This window comes from Accipiter gentilis, chromosome 13 (assembly GCF_929443795.1).
Source record: "Accipiter gentilis chromosome 13, bAccGen1.1, whole genome shotgun sequence".
NCBI classification, from domain to species: domain Eukaryota; kingdom Metazoa; phylum Chordata; class Aves; order Accipitriformes; family Accipitridae; genus Astur; species Astur gentilis.
Window position 1 is genome coordinate 29943133 of NC_064892.1, and position 6000 is coordinate 29949132.

Genomic DNA, 6000 nt, shown 5'->3' on the forward strand with positions numbered 1-6000 from the left:
TTGGTGCTGTATGACTGTTACCAATAGAAAGACTGAAAGCATGTTTATTTTTTTTCCTTCTTGCAATCCTTTTTTTCTTTTCTTCCTGGTTTCCCTATTCTCTCACAGTTTAATATTCTGTTCACATAGAAAGCAGTAGGCATAGACTCAAATTTCCTTTCTATAGCTGCTTTAAAGAAAGCATTAGGGCTGAAAGAAGAACATGATTTCAACATTCACAATAGATTTTAAAATGGAAACATGAAAAGCTCACATCCGTAATAAGAGACTCTACAGGCAATTTCCTAGACAAGATAACTCTGATTTTTCAAAGGCTGTATTTTCCATGTTGGCGGTCTCACCATGGAGCCCAGGGCTGCAGAGCGCTTGTCTCCAGGCCATGAGAGGGCTGAAGCTCAATGCCAGAAATATGTGCTGCCTCACTGCTGAGTGTATCTCTTTGAATAAAAACACAGTCATCGTTCAAGTAAAAGTAAAGCTGAGCACCCAAGAAATACCTCGGTCCCTGATTTAATGCCACACAGGCAGACTGCAGTAGGGCCCGGATTGGAGGTATTGGCTTGGTCCATTGACATTACATAGGGATAAGTAAGTTTATCATTACGAGCGAGTGTAGAAAACAGGTAAATATCCAGATGAATGTTATTTTGCAGCTCAGAATGAAATCTCTTTTGCAAGGTGTGTGTCAGTTCTAAAGTTAAAGCTTGGTTACCAGGAAACAGAAGCTAATTGCTTTCAAGCTTGTAAAAAACCTAACACAACATGGGCCAGCTAATTATGATGATGAAGGTAAAACCTTGTATGTCTCTACAATCAGAGAGGTTAGACAACGAGCGGGTCTAAAAACAGTTTGTTCCATGACGCATGCCTGTGCCAGATTCTGTTGCAGTTTGGAGAAGCAATTATGTAAATATAGATTTGCAAACAATTTCACAAAGTGACAAAAACAGTGTTAATTACCAAAAATGTTAGCGATCTGTCTAGCCAACCACAGAGTGATGAAATCGTGGTCATGTTAAAAATGAAAGCCTGATGTAACCCCCTGGGGTTTTTTTTTTTTCAGGAACATTATCTTTCCTTGTATCTATGACTTAACTCTCAAGAGCATCTGGATTTATTTATTTTTTTAATCTAGGCCCAGGAAAAAGACACACATGAACACAGTCAAAATAATGTGTCTATTCCCGTTAACAGAGGGGAATGTCATGAGTAGTGCCTCTGTAGATCTTCACAGATCTGAGAATCAGTTCGTTTGTGTTCAAATTCTCATCCTGAACTAAATAAGATTTTCACTTTGTTTTTGACAGAACAAAGATGCAGTCTATTTTCTTTCAACGTGTGAAAAAGCAACACTGATGGTAAATATTTCATGTTTTTGACTTGCACAGAGTTTCTTACATCACATTATACATTGCAATATAATAAAGCTCTTCTTTAATCTTCATTCAATTCTTTATCTGGCTGCCTGTAAGCTCAGCACTTCAGCGTAACAATTTAAAAGGCTCATTTCTCAAGAATGCAATCAGTGTCTTCATTGTACTCATTGGTTACTTGGGCATTATAAGCATAATTGATAAATAGTAAGAGACAGAGTACATCCTACTGGTACTAAATACTGGTATCCAGTTACTCTACTTTCCCCGGATTATGGCTATGGATGTCATACAAGATTGACTAAAAACATTCTTTGGAAGAACTGTAGAAGTTCACATCAAGTTTAGAAAAGGTTCTGGATGCAGTTAACCATAAATAATGGTTATTTTGTAATATTCAGAAACATCTTATTTCCATGGATAAATTACTACTTTCTCTTTCTCTGGTGAAAATTTAAATAGTAGCTTCAAACAAAAGCTGCTTCTATTCCTGCCACAAGGTTATACAACACAGTGTTGATACAATTTGAAGGAGCTGACTTACTGCTTAAAATATGGATGCTGCATATGACTTAAATAATATGAATTATATGCTGAAGTCATTACTGAGTTGTTACCCAGGCAAAACATAGTGTTGCTTCAACAAATATTTCAGGATTCAACACTATAATTCTTATGAGACATTTTACAGAAATAAGATGGATAGTAACTTAAAAATTGCTGTTGAATTAATATCTCACTGTTTAAATATTTAGCCAGGGGCTTACTAAAGTAGGACTGTTTCTCCATATATTTGTTAACCAAATAGTAAATTTATGAAAGATAGATCATATCTCCTATCTTCTCCCTCCCCCATTAAATAAACCTGTAATAAGAATTCATGGCTGCTCTTCTAAAACTCTGGGTGAATCAGTATAGCTGCCTATGTCAAAGCATGAGAGTGAAGTTTTGATGAGAATACATGTCTGTGAACAGAAGTCATCTTCTAATCAATTCTGATCTTTAATCTAAGATGTGGAAAAAAAGTCATGTCTTTTAATCATAAAAGATTTTCTGTAAAAACATTTGAAAAATCTCACAGAACATCTAACAAACCTTTTATTTCTGTCTTACTAAGAACTGGTTCCACTTCTACAGGAGTGGAAATTTAAGGCACAGGGAGACGGTGTGTGTTTGATGATAGTCCATAACTCTGAGCTCCTGCATTTCAGTCTTTTCATTTAGAGGCTCAAGTTTGAATTGCAAGATGGGTTGAAGTCTTCCAAGTGCTTCACAGCTAGTCAAACGCAAAGCCCACAAAACCTCCAATAGTTTTGACATTTCTACAACTTGTGATCCATAACTAATCAAACAACTAGTGAAGGTTGTAACTCAGTCCGTTAGACATGCTATAGCGTGGTGTTACTCTCTGATGGATTCTAGGATGCACACCTAAAACATACATTAACTCCTGCCTGTGTTTAAAAGCTGCAACATCTGTACGCGTGCCAAAAATAAAGCTTTCAGTTGAACCCATGACCGTATTTTTAGAGGATCAGGCTCTTACCTCATATCTACATATGTATTTCCCATAGTGACCAGGTTAATGGGATTCCCAACCTCCAATTATAAACCATAAGAAAACATCTCTGTACTTCGAGACTAGTAATGGAAGGAGGCAACTTTTAAACTTCACAGTTCAATGTACTAAAGAGTGGTGGGTCTGGTCCAAAACTAGGTAATTCAGCAGAAAGACTCCCACTGATTTCAATGGGCTTTGAACTAGGCAACGGTCTCTAAAATGTTCTGTGCCTCCTGCTCAAATATGAAGCACAAAATGAAGGGAGAGAGTTTTTATTCCTCTATTGCCCAGTGTTTGTGGTGACTCAGATACAGCAGACTGCTAGGAAATTGTACTTATACCACAAGGACAACACTTATTGCAACTCCTTAGTCATCAGAGAGAGAGAGAGGCTAAATTCAGTTGTAAAGTTTGGTACAGGGTCAGTCTGTAGCTTTTGGATTATTAATTTACTTGTTTAGCCTATTGCTTTTTAAGATTAAGCTTGTCTAGGAGTTGAAAATTAAGATGTTTCTAAGATTTATTTAATCTAGAATTTTGTGGACTAGCAGGTTATTTCAGTACCACCCGTCGTTTCCCAAACTGACGAAACGAATCACACGAATGAATCTGGCATCATACTGTTACCAAATATCACCACATCAAATACTTAGCAAGCATCAGAGAATAAGAAACTGCCTCTTAGAGTTGCCTAACAGAGGAACTATCCTCCTCTGTAGTCTTGATTTTCAATCTGTTTGGGTCCTGCTACTCAAAAAGAAAAGCTACTACATTTTATCTGTCTTCAGCACTTGTACTGCTGCCCATCACTTCGGTATCCACAGTCACATTTCCCCAAATGGATGCGCTACAAATCTTTGCACATTTGAAACCTTTAATTTAGTGGAGTGAGCTCAGCTTTTGGGCTGTGTGCAGCCTCAAGGATCTCTTAAAAAAAAAAAAAAATAAAAAAAAAAATTCCAGATTTAATACCTGATTGATAGGCACAAAGAGCATTTGGGCTGTGTCATGCTGCGCTAATAGGCTGAAGGATTTCTTGGTCAGTTTGACATTCTGCTGCCCCTAGGTAGCAAAACGCTGTGGTGTCCAAGGACAACCCTCAAAACTCGAAAGAGCTGGGTACCGACTCCCAGCGGGGCTTCCTTTCTGTGCACTCAGCCAACCAACAACTCCACGACTCCAGCAGATGTTTTTGGCCTTCAGACCGATGGATGAATTTATCCATCTTCCCTCATTCCCTCAGTCATCCCTCTGGCTGAAGCCAGCATGGTTAAACCTGGATCCCTGCCGAGGACAATCAGGAATGAAGCGCCGGCCCAGTGAGGTTTTCCAGCGTGTCCCAAGCAGATTGTATTCGGGGGCAAAGGGTCCATGCTATATAAATGCCGTAGAGCCTGTACCAGTGTTCTTGGCTCCCCATTGTGCTTTCTTTGATTGCAGGTTTTAAATATGTCATGTATTTCCAGATGCATTATTTATGTTTGCTTGTGTTGTTGTGCAATTTGTGGCAGAGCGAGGGGTCTACTGGAAAGCAGCCCTTGGTTTAGTGGCCAGTCCTGTAGCAAAATATTAGTAATACAGAAATCTGCTGCTCTAAGTGAAATTTGATTTAAACATAGTTGACAGAAAGCATTCAAATAATTTATTATTTTTTTTTAAGTCTGCGACATTCAGAAGTGATTAACTGAAACTGTAGCTCTATTAATTTTTTTCTTTTCTTTCTCATCTCGTCTTTGCTCTTCTTCCTCCCTCTTCCCCTTCTTTTTCTCCTTCCCCTTCCCTTTCATTACGCTTCGTGATAGGAGCGAGGATACAAGCTCTGGCTTGATCTGGCAGTGCCTGAGCACTATCATCAGATGGGTGGAAGCTGGTGGTGGCTGGTCACCCCTGTGGCAGTGGTTCAAATGACTTTTTTTCAGCCAGTGTGGGTAGGAGGCTGTGTCTGCTTCTGAGTCTAGACTTGGATACCATGAGCTATGCACACATCAGCTGGAGTTTAGGCAGTACTCCTGCCATAAAACCGTACCTTCACTCCTTCCAGAAACTGAAGCTAGCACAGTTGACACGCGGTGTAATTCAGTGCCAACTTGTGACACTGGTGTTTCACAGTCAGTGGTCCCAGAGCTTATGGTTTCCAACACAGTTTAGCTCTATTTGCTTTCTGGTTTGATTTACTTTTGGTTAGAAAAATGGACTCTTGCTTCATATCCATACTGCCTTGGAATCAGTGGAAGCATTTAACCAGGACCGTCCTGACTTCAAAGAAATGTAGCTTCCAGGAGTGCATCCTTCATGATTATTCTCAAATAGAGTTTTTTCTTTCCCATCCCAAATAGTTTTCTTTTTTATACATATGTGTATAAATTCCAGGAGTTTGGAAGCAAATGTGTACTTGAGGCCAGATAATATGTGCTAGTACATGGTAGCTAGCCTTGGTTTTAATATTTGCTTGGCTATTTCCAAGCATGATTTAATTCTTGGTACAGTTTAAATTTTGGTGTTCCCTAAAACGCTTTGGTTTTCCCCCTTGTGTATTGTCACACTAAACAAAAATTAAGAAGTGAAAACAATCTGCGAAATTACAGGAGTGATAAAGTGATCACTGCACCATTATGACAATCTTTTTTACTTGGATGACCATTAATTTGCGTAAACTACCAACTTTGTGACCATCCCGCTGTGAACGCTACGTATTGTATATTGAAATTTACCCTACTCCTCTATGTAACCACAAAAGGAATCCCCAGGGCCATATTTAATTTCACAGTCAAATGCACTACTTGACTAGCAGCCTTGAAATCAGTGTGTATCCTATAGTTTGGATCTCCTGTGGGAACGGTACTGTGCAGTTAATTTAGCTATTTTGCTTTGTACAAGAATCCCAGCAGGAAGACTGGGGCTTGGGGGGGTGGGGAGGGGCAGGCAAGGATTGGGGAAAAATATATGTGCAAGTTAAAAAAAAACGAAAAAGAAGAAGACAGAGCAGAACCCTTAATGTTTTTTGAACAAGATGTAATCAGTTGCCATAATACTGTACTGTTTGTTTGACTTTTTTTCAGTGTGGTT